The sequence below is a fragment of the Lucilia sericata genome, unplaced genomic scaffold (assembly GCF_015586225.1).
Source record: "Lucilia sericata isolate MDLA Ls3-8-SP2 unplaced genomic scaffold, ASM1558622v1 Contig000858F_arrow, whole genome shotgun sequence".
Taxonomy (NCBI): domain Eukaryota; kingdom Metazoa; phylum Arthropoda; class Insecta; order Diptera; family Calliphoridae; genus Lucilia; species Lucilia sericata.
Window position 1 is genome coordinate 111,487 of NW_023994849.1, and position 21,726 is coordinate 133,212.

Here is a 21,726-nt window from a genome sequence, read left to right on the forward strand (position 1 = left end):
TAAACAAAATTGGGGAAAATTTCCAGAAAATGTTTAAAATTTTTTGTTATCCAACATCCTTCCCAGGAAATTGTTTAATTTGATCAAAAATCATCAAAAATGCTACAAACTCCCAATGGAGAATCAACAGCAGCTGTTTATACCAAATTTCTGTTAAATGAATCCCTATGGAAAGGATAAATCTGCTTCCATTTAGCCTGGAAAAGTCTGCTCTAGCTACTTGTTGTTTTAGACAAGATCCTCAACAAAATAAATTTAAAAACAAATCTGTTTCATTTGTTTAAAAAGTGGCTTTTTTGTGAAATAAACAAAACAGTGATTTTTTTGACCAAATTTTAAAGAAAATTAAACCAGATTCAGAATTTTTACAAAGAAAACTTCAAAAATTTCTATTTTCCAACATCCTGTTCAATAAATTCTTTAATTTTATATAAAAAATTGAAAAAAAAAACCAAAAGAACGCTTAGTGGCAGCCTTACAGACAAAATTTTGTTAATAGAATCTATCCGGAAAGGAAAAATCTCGTTCCATTTACACCAGGAAAGCCTGCCGAAGATTATTGTTGCTTTGATTACGATTTTCCAACAAGTTTAAGTTGGAAATTCTTTAAAATCTCTTCTTATGTAGCGAGAACAGTCAGCAGCAGCTGTTTAATATAAATTTTGTCTAAGAAAACACCTTCAGGAAAGGAAGAAACATCTTCAATTAAGATCGATAAAGCCTGCAGAAGATTCTTGTTGCTGTCATTATGATTCCCTACAAGATCAAGTGAAAAAAGTAAGTACATAAACGAAATTAAATGAACATTTTGGAAATTTAAAAGAAAATTTAACAAAAAATGTTTAAAATATTTAAAAAAAAATCGCTTTTAAAGCAAAATTCCTAAAATTTAGAACAAATTCTGCAAAATTTCTTTCAAATTCTACCAAAGACAGCCAGCAACAGCGGTCCGTATGAAATTAAGTTAATGGAAACTATTCGAGAAGGAAAATTATGTTCCATTAAGACCAGGAAAGCCAGTAGAAGATTCTTATTGCATTAGATAAGATTACCAACAAGTTTATAGAACCAGATTTCCACAAAATTCCTAGTCCGCTTAGTTTAATAAGGTCGACCAAAGGTTTTCAATTTGCTAGAGATAATAAATAAGTTTTACTTAAAAAATTTGTTCATGAAAATCATCTGCAAAGGCTAAATCATGTTCCATTTAGACCGTGAAAGCCTTTTGAAGTTTCTTATTGCTTTAGATAAGATTTCCAACAAGTTTAAGGTACATATTACCATAAAAATCCTATTCCACTTAGTTAAAAACGGCCGGCTCTTAGTTTTTGTTTATAGAAACAATCTGAAGAGGCAAAATCATGTTCCAATTAGACCTGTAGTTTCTTGCTCTAGTTAGGATTCCCAACAAGTTTAAGGATCAAATTTTCTATGGCCGGCTAAAGATTTTCTAGTTGATTTTCTTAAAACGGGAGAGATAACTGGAGGCTGTCTCAACTTATTCGCCGAACATCTCTAAATGAGACTGCAAAAGATTCCGTAATATGACTGTATAGTGTTCCGGATGATCACTAGATACCTACATATTCTCTGCACAAGAAATTCAACATCATACCATTTTCTACATGGAAATACTCAACGCGGGACAGATATGCACATTAGAGAGTGATGATTGAAAGCTATCTGTATAATAGCAAAGATTATGGGGCCAATTGCAGTTATTTATGGTCACTTTCCTTTTGGGTTTCATGCTAGAAGATTGAATTTTTCAGGTAACTACTTCTGCAGAAGGACTGTATTGGATTCGGGATAATTACTAGATAACAGCAGATTCTCTGCACGAGTAATTGAACTTCACTGGAAAGGGAAGACACCGACAGTGCCAGCATACCGCTGTTTACATGCAAATGCTGAACAGACGCCACTAGAATGCAAAAATCTAGATCTTGCAGAATGGCAAACATCATGTGACCGATATATACAACCCACTACGTTTACAATTGTTTTTAAATCTTCCAAGAGCACTACTAATGAACACAATTGCAGTGATAACTGGTCACTGATCTTATGGACAACATGCTAGAAGAATGATTTCTGCAGAAGCTGTTATGATGAAGAGGAACATATCACTCCCTCTCTTTTTGTGTTTGCTTAAAGCTAACGGCATACAGGCACGATTTAAGGTATTTATGCCGGGTAAACATCTAAAAGTTAAACGTCTTTAGGGCAATGATCATTAGGCCAGAACTACAATCACAATAAGCCTTGTGAAGTCTTCCAAGAGCACTGCTACGGAACATAATTGTAGTGATTACTTGTCACTCATATTTTTGGACTTTATTCCAGAAGATAATTTCACTTTCACTGTTAACTTAAGGTGATTTATCCAAGGTGAACATCCCAAAAGTTAAACCATCACAATAAAACTTTTTAAATCTTCCAAGAGCACAGCTACGTTATACAATTGCAGTGATTACTGGTCACTGCTTTCTTGGGCTTCACGCTAGAGAAGTTTAAAGAAGCCTTCAAGACGAAGAGGAAGAATATAATGTCTGCTTCCGGGTGAACATTACAAAAAATAAACTCCTTTATTCGTGCAACATAGTGTTTTGTATACGACGCACAACTTTCCACTTTACAGCTATTACAAAGTAAGCAAGTTGATGGAACCAAGTTTGTCTACTTAGTGAGGTAAACTCTAGGACAACCAGCTCCAATATACAAAGTTTGATTCCTATAACTATTTCCTTAAAAAATTTAGTTATTTTCTGGAAAAAAAAAACTTTCATTTTAAGAAATTCCTTTAAATTTTGACAGTTTTGCTTAAAAACAACAACAACAAAACTACTTGTTGTGTTTTGTTGTTTTTCTTTTCTGTTTCTTTTGCTGCTTTGAAGTGGCAAAAGAATATAAAAATTTGCGTAGTTTTGCATTTGTTTATCTTTTCCTAACCCCTACACACTCTTTTGTTACTTTCTTTGGCTTAAAGAAATTCGGTATTAAGTTAGAAATGTGATTTTGTGTTTTCTTTTGACAGATTTCTGTGATGGAATCCTCCGATATATAACCAATTTTTATATTTTAATATATTACTATAAACAGCAACAACAACAATATATAATAATAAAAACAACAAATCAAATAAAACAAACGAAGACTAAAGACGCCACCACTCCACTAAATAAACACAACAACAACAACAACAACAACACTTTTTTCCTCTTCTACTTAATTTGTATAAATGTATGTAGTAAATTGAACAACAACAACAAAAAACCTAAACACTGTGGGATAAGTGTGTTGGTGTTGTAGTTGAGCGCCAAATGAAAGAGCAAGCAAGAAGAAAAAAAAAGTAACAACAAAACAAACACTACAATGGAAAAATAACGATTGCAAGTTAGAGTTGTTTTTATTTGGTTTGTTTTATTGGTGTTGTTGTTGTAGCTGTTAGCACAAATATAAAAACGAAATATTTAGCAAATTTAGTAAAGAATTTGTTTTTGTTACTATTATTATTATTATTGTTGTTGTTGCAGTTTTTGATAATTACATTAAATGCGCACAATGTTTAATGTTATTGTTGCTTATATTGTTATTTTTTCTTTATTAATTTTTTTTATTTTCAATGTTGGCCGCCCGTAGGTTTCTTTGACTCGTTAACGGTAAAATTGTTTTTTTTCCACTTTTTTCTTTTCACTCTCTTTCTTTTTTAAATTTTATTAAATTCCTCTGCCCGCAGTTTTTTTTTTTTATAAAAAAACACTTTTTTTTTAATAAAAATTAACAAAAAACTTTTTTCTTTTATTCTTTCACTTTCTTTTTTTACTTTTTATTAAAACTGTAGTAGTTGTTGTAGTTGTAGGTGTGTAGTTTTGTTTTTTGGAAAAAAAACGCCAAAACTACTAAACTTTTTTTTTTTGAATATTTATTTAATTTTTTCTTATTTTTTGCTAAAATTTTATGTTAATTTCTTTTTTTGTCTGTTTTTATATATTTTTGCTTTTTATTGTGTGCTTTTTTTTTTGCTTCAAAACGGTTTTACGTTCAAAAAGAAAAAAACAACCGCAAAACGTGACGTACTAAACTAAACTAAATTGTTCAATTTTACTCTTTAGTTAAGTTACCCATACTCGCTCTCTCTCTTCTTTATTACACAGTGTGCAGCAGCGGCAGAGTTTAAAAAAAATTTTGCTACTGCGGCAGAGCTCAATAACAAAATAATAGCAACAACAACCATATACACCGGTTTATGTCATTAGACCGGATAGTAGGCACAGCTAATTGAGCGTTTTTTAAAAAGCTCTAAATGTTAAAATTAAATAAAATCTAAACAAAACTATTATTTAACTAAAAAGCGACATTATACGATAAGGAGGAGGTACGTTGTGATCTAAAACCCCAAATGTTTGTTTACAGAGGCAGTATGTCGTCTTACTTGGGTCCATAATTGGTCCAGTAACTGATCATACATGCAATTACCATTTGGAAAACGATGTCTCTATGAATAAACGAATATATCGAGCAAATGTCCATTTAAGAGAGATCCTGAAACTAATGAAAGGAAGTACAACATAATCTTAAATGGGACACATCCAAAAGAATGTCCAAGACCCGTCTTTTTTTCTCATTATTGTAATTAATCTCCTAGCTTACTCATCTACTGATCAATAACCTGTAAACTGCCCCAGTAATAATGAAAGACCTGACGTTATCGGCTAAGGAAGCCTTGCTGACGAACATTCCAGAAGAAAGATGGCATCGCTGACATTAAAAACTAGTACTATAAGTAGACCATACATTACCCTATACACAAAACAAGTCCATAGATTAGTAAGAAGTTTAGAAACTAATCTATAATCTACCACATAGATTAGTTCGAAGTATAGTCAGTCAACTAGACCATAGTATAATCTATAGAACATTTGACTAAACTAGTTAGTTATAGACTAGTCCAGAGAGTACACAATAAGCAATTCAAAAACACAGTATCAGACTGTCAAAAATCTTGTTTAGATGTTAACCGACAATGTTGAATTTATACCTTTTAAATGGAAGATATAAAATCACGTAATTTCGACCAATTTAACTGCAGGATGATACAGTTTTGAAGTTGTCAAACTAAAACAAAAAATTTGTCTTGCAGAAGGCGGCGAAAACTGACAAAAAAGTGTACAAAGACTACTTAGCTTATCTTCCTCTTACAGGCTTTGTTGATTGAAAGTTTCTCTAGGCAATACTATAATCTTTACTGTATGGATTTCATATACAATTGTTCTATAAATCAGCGATTAAAAGTCGCTGAATAGTGATTTCAGTAGGTAGATAGAAATTAAGGCAAAAGATGGATTATCTACTTATTTGCAAGGGATTACCGGCTTGCAATGACTGTCCTTTGGGACAACAGGTTTATTACGTATATTTTCCATACAAAATTCCTATAATGAACCATCAACAACTTTATAAATATGGAAGGTTGGTCTCTATCTAGGGACTATATAATTTGTGTAATGTCTAACAGAAATCCCATGACGTAGACACTCTTGCTTGTCTTAAGGTACTCAGCTCAAATGTAACAAACATTCACTTCTTCCTTCAACTAAGCGGACACTTTGTTGTATTCATGTGGGTTCCAGAATATGAAGACATTCAGGGAAAATAAATTGCCGAATGAGCAATGGGGACCTTTAGGAAATTTGGTTCCAGTTCAGTTGTAGTTCGATTCTAGTTCTGTTCTAGTTCTGTTCTAGTTCTGTTCTAGTTCTGTTCTAATTCTGTTCTAGTTCTGTTCTAGTTCTGTTCCAGTTCTATTCTAGTTCTGTTCTAGTTCAGTTCTAGTTCTGTTCTAGTTCTGTTCTAGTTCTGTTCTAGTTCTGTTCTAGTTCTGTTCTAGTTCTGTTCTAGTTCTGTTCTAGTTCTGTTCTAGTTCTGTTCTAGTTCTGTTCTAGTTCTGTTCTAGTTCTGTTCTAGTTCTGTTCTAGTTCTGTTCTAGTTCTGTTCTAGTTCTGTTCTAGTTCTGTTCTAGTTCTGTTCTAGTTCTAGTTCTGTTCTAGTTCTATTCTAGTTCTGTTCTAGTTCTGTTCTAGTTCTGTTCTAGTTCTGTTCTAGTTCTGTTCTAGTTCTGTTCTAGTTCTGTTCTAGTTCTGTTCTAGTTCTGTTCTAGTTCTGTTCTAGTTCTAGTTCTGTTCTAGTTCTGTTTTAGTTCTGTTCTAGTTCTGTTCTAGTTCTGTTCTAGTTCTGTTGCAGTTCTGTTCTAGTTCTGTTCTAGTTCTGTTGCAGTTCTGTTCTAGTTCTGTTCTAGTTCTGTTCTAGTTCTGTTCTAGTTCTGTTCTAGTTCTGTTCTAGTTCTGTTCTAGTTCTGTTCTAGTTCTGTTCTAGTTCTGTTCTAGTTCTGTTCTAGTTCTGTTCTAGTTCTGTTCTAGTTCTGTTCTAGTTCTGTTCTAGTTCTGTTCTAGTTCTAGTTCTGTTCTAGTTCTATTCTAGTTCTGTTCTAGTTCTGTTCTAGTTCTGTTCTAGTTCTGTTCTAGTTCTGTTCTAGTTCTGTTCTAGTTCTGTTCTAGTTCTGTTCTAGTTCTGTTCTAGTTCTGTTCTAGTTCTGTTCTAGTTCTGTTCTAGTTCTGTTCTAGTTCTAGTTCTGTTCTAGTTCTGTTTAGTTCTGTTCTAGTTCTGTTCTAGTTCTGTTCTAGTTCTGTTGCAGTTCTGTTCTAGTTCTGTTCTAGTTCTGTTGCAGTTCTGTTCTAGTTCTGTTCTAGTTCTGTTCTAGTTCTGTTCTAGTTCTGTTCTAGTTCTGTTCTAGTTCTGTTCTAGTTCTGTTCTAGTTCTGTTCTAGTTCTGTTCTAGTTTTGTTCTGTTCTAGTTCTGTTCTAGTTCTGTTCTAGTTCTGTTCTAGTTCTGTTCTAGTTCTGTTCTAGTTCTGTTCTAGTTCTGTTCCAGTTCTGTTCTAGTTCTGTTCTAGTTCTGTTCTAGTTCTGTTCTAGTTCTGTTCTAGTTCTAGTTCTGTTCTAGTTCTGTTCTAATTCTCTTCTAATTCTCTTTTAGTTTGCTTTTTTTTAGCGTTTTTTTAAGTTGTTGATCTTGTCAACACTTTTCCTACACTTTGATACCGTAGTGTTGTTGTTATTTGTATTAGTCGTTGGTGTATGTTTGTTGTTGTTGTTTTTAGTATGTGTGTTTTGTTAATTTTTTTTGCACAATTTTCATTTGAAAAACCTTTACTCTTTATAAGTTTAAGAGTATTTTCTCATACTCATACTCTCGCTATTGTTGTTTTTGTAACAATAATTTAATATGGAAAAAAATGGCAACAACAACAGCAACTAAACTTAAGTAAGTAATTTAACTAAGTAATAAAGTTGCCAGATGGGAGGATGTAAGAAACAGTATTAAAGGAAATTTTATAGAAAAATTAAAGGAATTTGAAAGTTTAGTTTAGAAAATTTTTATATATAGAATTTTGTGAATGATAATGTTTGAGAAAAAATCGCCTAATTTTTTGTGTCTTAAGCTGGCAACTCTAGTTTGGTTAGTCGGTAATTGCGAATGGCAGAAAAGAGTGTTTATTTAAACACCCTCTTTTAAATGAAAAAATATTAACAGAGTAATTGTTGTTGTTGCTATTTTTGCTAAAAAAAACACACATTTTTCATGTTTCACATTTTATATTCAAAATGATTTCTTATTGGTTAGATAATGTTTTGTTTTTGTCTATATTATATTAATTTTAATCAGTTTTTTTTTGTATTCTCTGCTGTCTACTTCGGGCAATAAAATCGTATTGTTTTAAAAATAGCTAAAATTGTGATGTTGGCGTTTTTTTTGCAAAGTGTATGAAAGGTTGTGTGAGAGAGAGTAAGGAAGGGGGAATGGGAGATTAAAGAAAAACTATCACTGCTTCAAATCAAAGAGTTTTTGTAGCTATTTTATGAATGATTATGTTAGTGATCTTTAAATAATTTTTTTACTATATAGTACGAGTCATCATAATAATAAAGTTCTTTGAACTTTATGAAAAGTCATGTGATAGATAGATTATGAATCAGAGAAAATACCAAAAAAATAAATGGCCTAAAATAGAAAAGTGTTTTATAGGAAAATGTTAAAGAAAATTTTAGTTTTAAAAAGTTCTGTGATAAAATAACTTGTGATAGGTATTTTAAAGAAATTTAAGAAAATTTAACTTTTTTAACGAAATTTTCTTTAGTAAAGTTTTTTAAGATTTTTTTAAATCTTAATAAATTTTAATTTTTCTCTATAATTTTAAAGATATTTGATATTAAAAAGTGAAATTTGGTAATTTTAAGCCATGTTCGAAAATTCGAACTTAATTTCGAAATTCCAAAATTGAGCTCAAATTGTATCTTTAGGCCTATAGAATACATAACCAATAATATTATTCAAATATTTACTTTGTTTCCCAAGTTTTCCGGTTTTCGAACATAGAATTTTTTGAAATTTCGAAAAAAATTTCTCATTTTCTACTTAATTTTTTCTTGAAATTAACATAAAATCACTTTATGTACCAAAAATAGTGAATTTTCGGCATTTTGAATCATGTTCGAAAATTCGAACATAATTTCGAAATTCCAAAATTGATGTCAAATTGTTACTCTGAGGCTGTAGATTACTAAAACAATAACATTTTTAAAAAATTTTCTTTATATTTCCAGTTTTTCAATTTTCGAACATAGAATTTTTGGAATTTCGAAAAGAAATGTCTCATTTTTAACTTAATTTTTATCTGAAAATAACATAAAATAACTTTTTGTATAAAAAATAGTGGAATTTGAGCATTTTTCTTAATGTTCAAAAATTCGAACTTAATTTTGAAATTCCAAAATTGTAGCTTTAGGCCTATAGAATACATAAACAATAAAATTTTTCAAATATTTCCTTAATTTCCCAAGTTTTTCGATTTTCGAACATAGAATTTTTCCAATTTTAAAATTTTTTTTCTAATTTTCTACTTCATTTTTGCTTGATATTAACATAAAATCACAACATAATATCACTTTTTGTACCAAAAATAGTGAAATTTTGATATTTTGAATCATGTTCGAAAATTCGAACTTAATTTCGAAAATCCAAATTTGTTCCCAAAATGTTGCCTTAGGCCTCTGAAACAGAAATTGCATAAAATTTTTTAGTTTTATTAAGATTTTCCCTTGATTTTTCACTATTCGAACATAGAATTTTTGGTACGAAAACCTGAAATGTTCGAAAAATGTTGTTTAACTGTTTGTTGTAATAATTTCATTTTGTTCTTATTTGATACTAATCTTAATGTTTATTTGGTATTTCCTGTATTATTTTTAACATTTTTTTCAGTTTGTAATTTTTGACATGGTCGCTGTTTACCGACAATGTGTGTGGCTGTAAGTCGTTGTTGTTATTGTTGGTGTTGCAGCAGCATGTATTATTGTGGTATTATTGTATAGTATTACTAAGGTTCCATAAAACATCAGCTTAAGCGCGAAATTACAACATTTTGCATATTTTGTTGTTGTTGCTGGCTGTTAGTGTGGCACAATAATTTTTCAGTTTTATTTTTTGTTCTTTAGTTTTCCATATAACTGGCTTTTTCGTTTATAAAACACACACACACACAAACACTTGAACATTGCCATGAAAGAAAAAGGTACACAAAAAAAAGTATAAAGGCAAAAGTGTGTCATGGTGCGTCATGTGGCAATTGCACACTTAAACAACAAGTTGTAAGAAATATGAATGCAACAAAATAACAAAAATTATGGTTGAAAAAAAAAAAAAAACAACAAGAAACGTTAAGAATTTGAAGGTTTTTCAATGGAAAACAAAAATAAAGAAATCTATGTTCGAAAAGCAAAAATGCTTAGGAGAATATGGAAAAATACTAAAATTTTTAATGAATTACTGTTCTACAGCCCTAAAGCTACAATTTGAGCTCAATTTCGGATTTTCGAAATTAAGTTCGAATTTTCGAACATGGTTCAAAATGCCGAAATTTCACTAGTTTTCATAATATAACAAGTTTTATGTTATGTTCAAGCAAGAACGAAGTAGAAAATGAGTAAATTTTTTTCGAACTTCCTAAAATTCTATGTTCGAAAATCGAAAAACTTAAGAAATTAAAGAAATATTTGAAAAATTTTATTGTTTTAGTAATCTACAGCCTTAGAGTAACAATTTGACATCAATTTTGGAATTTCGAAATTAAGTTCGAATTTTCGAACATGGTTCAAAATGCCGAAATTTCACTAGTTTTCATAATATAATGTTATTTTCCAGCAAAAATAAAGTAGAAAATGAGAAATTTTTTTTCGAACTTCGAAAAATTCTATGTTCGAAAATCGAAAAACTTAGGAAATTAAAGAAGTATTTGAAAAATTTTATTGTTTTAGTAATATACAGCCTTAGAGTAACAATTTGACATCAGTTTTGGAATTTCGAAATTAAGTTCGAATTTTCGAACATTAAGAAAATTGCTCAAATTTCACTATTTTCCATAATAAAAGTAGTTTTATGTTATTTTTAGGTAAAAATTAAGTTGAAAATGAGAAATTTTTTTCGAACTTCCAAAAATTCTATGTTCGAAAATTGAAAATTTTGAAAAAATTCGAAAATATTTAAGTAATTTTATTGTTTATGTATTCTATAGGCCTAAAGCTACAATTTGAGGCCAAATTTGGAATTTCGAAATTAAGTTCGAATTTTCGAACATTAAGAAAAATGCTTAATTTTCCCTTTTTATCACAATAAAAGTGATTTTATGTTATTTTCAAGCAAAAATGAAGTAGAAAATGAGAAATTTTTTTTCGAACTCCGAAAAATTCTAAGTTCGAAAATCGAAAATTTTGAGAAAATGTGAAAATATTTGAAAAATTTTATTGTTTATGTATTCTATGGGCCTAAAGCTACAATTTGAGCTCAATATTGGATTTTCGAAATTAAGTTCGAATTTTCGAACATTAAGAAAAATGCTTAATTTTCCCTTTTTATCACAATAAAAGTGATTTTATGTTATTTTCAAGCAAAAATGAAGTAGAAAATGAGAAAATTTTTTTCGAACTTCCGAAAATTCTATGTTCGAAAATGGAAAAACTTAAGAAATTAAGGAAATATTTGAAAAATTTTATTGTTTATGTATTCTATAGGCCTAAAGCTACAATTTAAGCTCAATATTGAATTTTCGAAATTAAGTTCGAAAATAGAAAAACTCGACAAGTTAAGGAAATATTTGAAAATGTTTATTGTTTATGTATTCTATAGGCCTAAAGCTAGAATTTGAGACCAAATTTGGAATTTCGAAATTAAGTTCGAATTTTCGAATTTGAAGAAAAATGTTCGTTTTTCAGTTTTTTCTCTAAGAAAAGTAATTTATGTTGAAATTTCTAACGAAAACTTAAAAAATTTTCTTCGAAATTTTGAAAATTCTATGTTCGAAAATTAAAAATTTTAAGAAAAAGAGAAAATTTGAGCTCAATATTGGAATTTCAAAATTAAGTTCGAATTTTCGAATTTGAAGAAAAATTTTCGTTTTTCAGTTTTTTTCTCTAAGAAAAGTGATTTTTAGTTAAAAACTATTAAAATTTTTTAGCAAAATTTATAAAATTCTCTTTAAAAATTTTAATTTTTAATAAAATTTCTTAAAATTTTTAAAAATTTGCTACTTTATTTGTTGTTTTTGTAAGTTTTTTTCTTTAAAATTTTCCCACACTTTTGTGTTATATTATATCATTCATGTGCTGTGATTTAAAGCTTTAACCTAAAGCCTAAGTGAGAGTGTTTTGTTTTTTAACTTTAAGCTCTTCAAGTTTACTACCTGCCTTGGTTTTTTTTCTTGAATCAATTGTTTTTGTTGTTGTTGGCGTTTGTCTTGTTTTCATTTATGGCATCCTTTTTCAATTCGCCACAAAAGAAAAAAAAAACGCGGGCGTTAAAACAGCAGCTTTGTTTTTTTTCACTACTTCCCTTTTCATCATAACCTTTTTTGTTTCTAATAAACCACAAAAACAAAAAAATTGTGCCAAAAACAAATATAGAACAAATTCTTCTTTTTTGCCGCTGCTGCTGCCCAACCTCCACTTTCTAACAATCTTCTTCTAAGCTTTATGGATAAAATTCTTCTTAAATCTGTTGTATGTTGTTGCTATGTTAACAACATTTTTAAATAGTTGTTTTGCTGCTGCTGATAGTAGTCGTTAGGTATTTGGAGTGTAAATATAAGAGTTGCCAGATTGCCTAGAATGGAAAATAATGTCCAAAAATCCGTAACCAGTTTTAGCAACAGCAAATCTTCTCTATAAATCTCTAGCTCTCTCTCTTTATAACTAAATTGTACTTGTATTTCTAATCCTTAATCCTTTAAATCCTCTTCCCCTTAATCTGGCAATACCCTCAGCTTATACCCTAGCTTATAATTGTTGTTGTATACTTATATAGGTAAACAGAGATCTCCTACAAACACAAATAATCTTTTCTTAAATGTTTATTATTTCTTCAGCTTCTTCTTTCTCAGTTTCTGTATTTGAATTTCTAAATTCATTCTCGAAAATGTAAAAACAATGAACGAATCAAAACATACACGAGTACAAATATAAAATAACACAACAACAAAATTTCATTCAAATTTTTTCTTCAGTTGTGATTTCGATTTGAAACTAGTTTTGTTTGAGTTGATGTGTCGACAACTTTTGCTCAACAAAATTGTTGGAATTGTAAAACTCCAACAAAAACAACAAATAATGAGAAATTAGATGTTATGCGGAATCGGATTTTGGAGATTTAAAAAGATTTGAAATTGTACTCAATATTTAGTGATATTTCTTAAAAGAAAAACCATAAAAGAAACGATTAATCGATTGAAAAAGTACCTAATTGTTGAAACATATAGTTGGACGATTAAAAAATAACCGATTAATTGAATAACCGATTAATCGAATAACCGATTAATCGAATAACCGATTGAATGATTAATCGATTCACCGATTAATCGAATAACCGATTAATCGATTTAGCGATTAATCGAATAACCGATTAATCGATTAAACGATTACTCGAATAACCGATTAATCGAATAACTGAATAATTGATTAAATGATAAATTGAATAAGTGATTAATCGATTAACCTACTAATCGAATAACCGATAATAAAGGATTTAAAGATTAATAATTATCGAATAACCGATTAATCGAATAACCGATTAATCAAATAACCGATTAATCAAATAAACGATTAATCTAATAGTGATTAATCAAATAAACGATGAAAAAATTAATTTAATAAAAGATTATCGATTAACCTACTAATGAAATATTCCATTATTCGAATAAAATGTTAATCGAATATTCGATTATTTGAATAAAATGTTAGTCGAATAACTGATTAGTATAATAACTGATAACTCGATTAATCGATTAACGATTATCAACGGATTGTTTAATCGAATAGTAGGTTAATCGAATAAACTATTAATCTATAAATCGAATAAAAGATTAATCGATAAATCAAATAAACCATTCTCAATTTGTCGAGTAACCATGTGATAATTGAACCGATTACTCATGGCTTCTTCAGATAAAAAGTTTTTTTATTAGTTTGGACTCGGGTAACCGGTTTAGAATTAGATGGTTACTCGAGTAACCATCGATATTTCATTATATTTGACGAGAAATATACTAAACTGCATTTTACTAAAGTGTTAAATCTCGTTATTATTAGTTTAGGGTATATTTTGGAGCGATTACTCGATTACCCGATTAATTGAAAAACCGGTTACTCAAATATTCTTCACAGATTTCACTTATATTCATTAAAGATGAAATTTTTCAAAATAAAATTGTAAAAATTTTAATTTTTACATAATTTGAACCGATTATTCGGGTAACCGTTACTTAAGTAGTTTTTCACAGATTTCATTGTAATTCACTAAATATGATATTTTTCAACCTAAAATCTGAAATAAAATTGATTTTAACATATTTTGAAACGATTATTCGGGTAACCGAGTAATCGAAAAACCGATTACTTAACTAGTCTTTTTATAGATTTCATTGTCATTCACTAAATACGAAATTTTTCAACAGACAATCTTAAAAATTTTTTAATTTAAGTATTTTGAAGTGGCCTCCGGTAGGTTAGTGGTTAGTGTTCTAGTCTGGTAGACCGGAGGTGGTGGGTTCGATTCCCACCTGAGGTACTGGTTAAGGAGCGCACAACAGGCCCGATAGAGGCCTAGGTGTATTTCTTCGGATTTGATGTATATACATCCTCCTTTCAAACTAAACTAAGTATTTTGAACCGATTATTCGTGTAACCGATTAATCGTAAAACCGGTTACTTAATAAAATGTTCATTAATTTAATTTTCATTCATTGAATATGACATTTTTCAACATAAAATCTTAAAAATATTTAGATTTTTACATATTTTGAACCGATTAATCGAATACCGGTTACTTAAATATTTTTTATAGATATCATTGTTATTCATTAAATATGACAATTTTCAACATAAAATCTTAAAAAATTTTGATTTTTATATATTTTGAATCGATTATTCGGGTGACCGATTAATGGAAAAATCGGTTACTTAACTAATTTGTTTATAAATTTCATTGCTATTCATTAAATCTAAAAACTTTCGACAGCAAATCTTAAAAACTTTGATTTTTACATATTTTGAATCTATTATTCGGGTAACCGATTAATCGTAAAACCAGTTACTTAACTAAATATTTTATAGATTTCAGTTTTATTCATTAAATATTATATTTTTCAACTTAAAACCGGAAATGAAATTGATTTTTACATATTTTGAACCGATTATTCGGGTAACCGATTAATCGTAAAACCGGTTATTTAACAGATTTTCACTGATTTCATTTTTAAACAATAAATAAGGTATTTTTGGACAAAATATCTTAAATAATTTAAATTTTTACATATTTTGAACCGATTATTCGGTTAATCGATTAAGCAAAAAACCGGTTACTCAAATATTTTTTTTAGAATTTAATTTTTTATAACAAATATGTTATGTTCTTACTAAAAAATATGATTTTTTGAACCATTTTTAAGCGGTTACCCGCTAAATTTTCTCACTAAAAGTGTGAATTGGCGAAAAATTCCACAAATTTTTTGCGTAAAAAAAAACTATTAAAACATTTTTGCCAAAAAAAAAAAAAACGAGAAAAAAATGATAATTTATTGTCACGAAGTTGCGGTTAAAGGTTTTTGATTTTGTTTTCTACATTTCATTTCACGATTATTTATTAATAATTTATGTTAATTATTTTAAGTGTTATTTGTTTACCATTGATGATGATGTTGTTGATCATTAATAGTAGTTTTTTTTTTTTTTTAATTTTTGCAACAAATAGTCAACGACAAATTGTTAAAATGGAAAAAAATTCCGGTTTCAGTTTCAAATAGTGGTTTTCAAGAGCATTTTTGACGTTTATTTTTTGCTGTCAAGTATGTGACTTGTTTTCAAAAGAATTGTGAAAAATAAATAAATTAAAAAGTGATTTTATGTTTCAATACGATTTCGGTAAAAGATAAAGAAACCCATAAAAATTGCATGAATTAACCATAAAAAATTTGTTATGATTTCAAAAGAAATATGTATGTATGTTTGTGTATAGGAGAGTTTGTATAACAGTTTTATTGAAGATCACTAACTAACTGTTATACTGTAGTTTTATAATAGTTTCAAAATATACGATCAGTAAAAGAAAAAGCTTTGAACTTTTCCTAGAACAGCTTAAGGTTGCAATTCAACTGATCGATCTTGAACTGATCATGATCTCGCAAAAGATCCTGAAACTTTAGTTTCTATTGATCTTTTAGACTTGATCTTTAACAAGATCCTGTGATCCTTTAACTATTCCTAAACTCTCTTTTTTATGATCACTCTCTTTCCTTCCCTCTCTCTTCACTCATATTTTCAAGGTTATTGTACTCATTTTTATTGAACTTTTATTGATCACTTCTTCCACTAAAACTAAGATCGCAAAAATGTTGTTTGCTTTTCAATGCCAAGCTGTAGTAGTATCAAATTTTTCTTAAAATTCTTGGAAATTTCTAATGATTTGAACAAGGTTTTCTGTTGCAGTTGTTTTCTGTGTTTAATTTAATTCAATGATCAGGGTTTTTTTTCTTTCTACAAAGCCTCAACTTGCTACACTGTACAAGGAATTCAAGGGTATAAAGCAAAAACAAAGTACAAAAGCTTTTTAGAAATAAAAGCTTTATGTTTGTTTGTTTTTGAGCGCTCCCGCTTAAACGGAAGGTGTTCAAGGCTATAAAAGGAATGTTTTTGTTTAATAAAGAGTAAACAAATTTGAAGGCTAAAGGAAAAAAAGAGGGAAAGTACCAAAAGGGCAAAAAAAGGTACTTTTTGGGGGAAAAAAGTTCTAAGCAAACGAAATTTATAAAGATAAACACCAAAAAGTGTTCTAAAAGCTATAAATACTTAGTTTTATTAAAAATTTTACCAAAATTACAAACGGTTACTTATATTTTCAACGAGTAACCATATAAAAAACAGCTTAAAACAAACTTTAAACCTAAAAATTATCTACTCATATATAATCTTAAACAAATATAACCTATAAACTGTCATAAAAATTAACGGTTACTTGAAATTTTAAACGAGTAACCGGTCCTAATAACAGGTTTAGCTATAGAAACCTTCAAGTTAATAAAGTACAACAGAATTTGTAACGATTTTAAACTAATTTCCTCAAAAAAAAATCTAAAAATTTTAATGGTTACTTAAAATTTCAATGGGTAACCGTGTTAAACTTTGAGTTAAACAATCACTAATAGTAAAAATTTTATGCAGAACATAATTTTAAACAATTATTACTTGATCTACCCACAAACTTTAAGAATATCTAAAAGGTTACTTAAGTTTTCCAACGAGTAACCGTTTAAGAAACCAACGAAAACAACTGATTATAACCAAATTATCTTACACAATTCTATTTGAAACATTAAAAACCAAATTTTTTAATAAATATAAGAAAAAATTAACGGTTACTTATTTTTTTTTAACGAGTAACCGTTTAAAAAACTAAATAAAAGAACTGATAATAATCAAATTATGTTACAAAACACAATTTGTAATATTAAAAATCTTATTTATCCATAAAATTGAAGAAAATATTAACGGTTACTTAAATTTTCGAACGAGTAACCATTTAAAAAACTAACTAAAACAACTGATTATAACTAAATTATCTTACAAAAAGCTATTTTAAACATTAAAAACCTAATTTTTCCACCAAATCAAAGAAAATATTAACGTTTACTTAAATATTCGAACGAGTAACCGTTTTAAAAACTAGCCAAAACAACTGATAACAATGAGATTATCTCACAAAACACAATTTGAAACAATATTAACCCCATTTTGCTATAAATTTTAAGAAAATTTGAATGGTTACTTAAAATTTAAACGAGTAACCGCTTTAAAAACTATAAAGTTTAAACAAAATTAATAAAATTATCTTTTCAAACACAATTTTAAATAAAAATAATCTTATTTTCCTTAAAAATTCATGAAAATATTAACGGTTACTTTGAATTTTAAACGAGTAACCATATTAAAATCTCTGTTTTATAATAAAATTCCACTAGATAATCATGTGAAACTTATTTTTAAATAATATTAATCTGCTTTTACTCAAATAATAAAGAAATTAATACGGTTACTTAAATTTTTTCTACGAGTAACCGTATGAAAACGTGTTATTTTCTTTAAAATCAAGGAATTTTTGTATATTAACCTCACTTTGAATAAATAAATGTGATTTTAAACGAATAAAAAACCGGTTTGTTAACGCATAAAACTCTTTTTTTCTGAAATAACCGGTTTTTGTAAGGGTTTTATTTATATACAATTAAGGATGACATTTTATAATATTCTTTAGCTTAGAAATTCGGTTTTTAATGATTTTTAAAGCGGTTACTTTATGAGTAACCGAATTTTTTGACAAGTAACCGTTGTACATGAATGAAACCCGGGTTTTAATAAATTAATCGGGTTTTTATTGTTTTAAATTTAACTAAATGTTACATTTCACTTTAGAAATAAGTTTTTTGAATGATTTGAAAGCCATTACTTAACGAGTAACCGATTTTTTGAAAGAGTAACCAATATTTTTAACAAGTAACCGATTAAAAACACTGTTATTTTATTTAAAATTGAAGAAAACTGAAATTATAAAGAATTTGTATTTAGGAAATCAAATATTTAAACGAATAAAAACCGGTTTATTTAGGGAATAAAACACGGTTTTTAGTGAAATAACCGGTTGCTTTAAGTTTTAAATTATATTTGGTAGAACATTTTTCTTTAGAAATTATGGTTTTTTATGAATTTAAAGCGGTTACTTAACGAGCAACCGATTGTTGCTCGATTAAAAACCTTCTATTTTCTTTAAAATTAAATAGCACAGCCTTTTAAAAGGGCTTTTATTGCAAAAAACGAAATTTTAAACGAATAAAAACCGGTTTGGTTAACGGATAAAACCCGGATTTAAACGAAAACCCGGTATTTTCATGTTTTAAGTTTAAAACTCAATACAAAATTCCTTTTTACTTTAGAAATTATTCTTTTTTTATGATTTTAAAGCGGTTACTTAAAGAGTAACCGATTGTTTTTAACGAATAACCGTTTAAAAACCTTATATTTTCTTTAAAATTTAATAACACAGCCTTTTAGAAGGACTTTTATCTATAAAAACAAGATTTTAAACAAATAAAAACCGGTTTGGTTGACGAATAAAACCCGAGTTTTAAACGAATAACCAGTATTTTAAAATTTTAAGTTTAGAATTCAATAGAAAACTTCATTTTACTTTAGAAATTAATAATTTTTAATGATTTTAAGGCAGTTACTTAACGAGTAACCGATTGGTTTTAACGAATAACAGATTAAAAACATAATATTTTCTTTAAAATTTAATAACACAGCCTTTTAGAATGACGTTTATCTATGAAACAAGATCTTAAACTAATAAAAACCGGTTTTGTTGACGAATAAAAACCGGTTATTTAGCGAAAAACCGGTTTTTCATTTTTATTTTCTTTGAATTTTGAAAATTTTTGTTTCATTTAAATAATGTTGGCAAAATTTTGTAATTTTTTGTATTTTTTAAGGTTCCAAAATCCAAATCCTTTAAAAATTGATAAAATTAGCAAATGATCATTTCATTTACTCTCTTTGGCATTTGTTGTTTTATTATTTTCTTTAAAACAAAAAATGATGGTAGAGGATTTTTTTTCGTATTTTTTGCTGTTTTTGGTGTTTGAACACAAAATGTTTGTCCAGGCGTCTTCGTTCATTGTCTGTCCCAAAATAGTATGTTTATCATCATCCTCATCAGGCTTATAAACGAATTTATATGCATGTATGTCTCTATGTGTGTGTGTATGTGTTGAGATGATGAGGATCATTTTAATGTTTGTAGGGTTGTTATTGTATTAAGTAAATTTTTGGCAGCGGCAGCAGCAGCAGATGTTGTATATTTAACCGAATTCGTAATCCGGATACCAGGGTTATACATACATATACATATGCAACAACAAACTTATATTGTACAAGGTACACACGTACAATAACAACAATTCGAAACACATTATAAACTATATGCATGTGTTAACAACAACAACAACTACATAAACTCCCCGCACATAAAACCAGGGATGAATGGCTGTCTTATATGTATTGCGTTTAATTCAAAATTTCATTTAGTTTAGTTTTTTTTGTTGTTCATTCTTTCAGAGATTTTTCATTGTCAAAGCGTTAATTTTTCTAAACTAAATTAGATGATTTTTTACCTGTATTTGTCGAATGTTAATAACAACAACAAAAATTATGTTAGGAGTGTGTTTGTGTTTTTGTAGATGTCCTGTTTACGGTACAGTTTAATAGTTTGTTTAAGTTTCGTAAGAACGTAATAAAGAGAAATTTGTTGCCAAGGTAATGGTTGTTGTTTGGTTTGGGGAAGAAGGAATTACAGAGAGTCTAAGGTAGAGCAAGAGAGTTTAAAAAAGAAGTTTTGCGATAGACAAAAGTCTCTTGGAGTCCTTTCCTACTAGAACTCAAAACCTTTTCAGTTCCCGCAAAATTTCAGACTAGCCAACAATTCTCAACTTATCCTAGATCAAACCTTTAAAAAATCGATTCTTTTGTTCGATTCCCTTTCCTTCAAACTGCTTTTAAGTTGTATCCAACACAAGTTTCGTAGAAAGCTGTTTGAAAGTACTAAATAGCTTTGGGTATTTCCCAGAACATCAAAACTTTAGATGCAGTTCGATTAGTCTAGCTTCAAACTACTTTAGAGTTTGTTGCAACATCTCTTAAGTATGAAGTTGTTAGAGCACTATCTCTACACTGATTCTGATTAAGTCTAAATTGTTTACCTTCAAACTGAGTTTATGTATCATTTACTGAGTAATGAATGTATCATTTACCTTCAATCTTCCTTTAAGTTGGATACAACATGTCATCAGTATGACAATTTAGTTTGATTCCTATTCCGTAAGTTTCGTGGAAGTTGCTTGATGTCCCTCTGTCATTAAACTATGAAGATAAATTGAAGATTAAGTTCAATTCCTCTACCTTTAAACTGACTTAAAGTTAGCTGCAACTTGTCTTTAGCATTCAGTTGTTTGAAAGTACAACATATAGTTCTTTCTTGAGACCTTGAACTAAGCTTAAGATTAACATTTAAATCATTTATCTTGGACATCAAACTGTTCTAAAGATTCAGTTTGATTTTCTTCACCATCAAACTCTGCTTCTTTTAGATTTCAAATTGAGTTCAGTTTGATACAACATTGCTTATATAAGAAGTTGTAAAACATTAAAATATGTTGTTACTTCGCTATTGCAACACTTTGTGAAACAAAAAGTACTTCAGTTTGATGCAACATTCACGAAGTTTGCTCTCAATCTCTTCAGCTACCAAAGAGTTCTTTAGTTGATGAAATAGATGAAATTTACTTCTATTAAGAAGCGTTTGAAGATAGAAGTTGTGGTTTCAAGTTGGTTGAAACATTTTGAGCTCTCGCCTTATTGATCAAACTGCTGTAAGAAGAATTTCTTTAGAGACCAAAATGTTCTTCACTTTGTTGCAATTTTACTTTAGCTTGAAGCTGCAAAAGACTAAAGTTGAGGCCTCCCTTAGAGATCAAACTTTGCTTAAGGTTACTGCAAAGTTTTGGGTTCTCTTTTGCTCTCAAACTGCTTGGAAGTTTGATGTAAACTTAATTTAGTATGAAGTTGTTTCGAAAGAATATTATGAGATTTCTTTTGAAAGCAAACTTGAAGTAAAGCTAAGTGCAAAGAGTTCTTAAGTTTGATGCAAGTTTAATCTGGTTTGAAGCTGTGTAAGGTGGAAGTTTAGAGATCAATCCATGTCATAGTTTGAGACATCTTTGTGAGGGCCCTTAGAGAACAAATTGTGAAGTTGTAGAGCCTTTTAGAGATCAAATTTTGTTGCAGTTGGAGGCAAAATTTCGAGCTCATTTGGTATGATGTCGAGTCATCAGTATATTTTGAGATTTCTTTTGAGAGCAAACCTTGTATGAAGCTGTGTATGAGGGAAGTTTGGGCGAGAGCCCTTGGGGAGCAAACTATGAAGTTGTAGACTCTTTAAGAGATCAATCTGTGTTACAGTTTGAGGCAACATTTCGTGCTCACCTAGAGAACAAACTGCGATTGAGTTTGATTCTAATTT

The 21,726-nt window shown here is 28.8% G+C and overlaps 1 protein-coding gene across 5 annotated transcripts in view; it reads right to left on the reverse strand.

Moving 5' to 3' along the window:
* Positions 1 to 21,726, reverse strand: part of LOC119608617 (insulin-like growth factor 2 mRNA-binding protein 1) — a 79,844-nt gene that overhangs the window by 36,657 nt on the left and 21,461 nt on the right. Inside the window, exon 1 of one of the 5 annotated variants that reach the window (XM_037963099.1) lies at positions 3,551 to 3,842. The exons of 2 other annotated variants lie outside the window; for them this stretch is intronic. The gene's annotated coding sequence lies outside the window, so the exon portion shown is untranslated. Of the gene's footprint in view, positions 1 to 3,507; positions 3,843 to 21,726 lie in introns of those variants that run through there. 2 more of the 5 variants (XM_037963102.1, XM_037963100.1) reach the window with 2 other exon arrangements.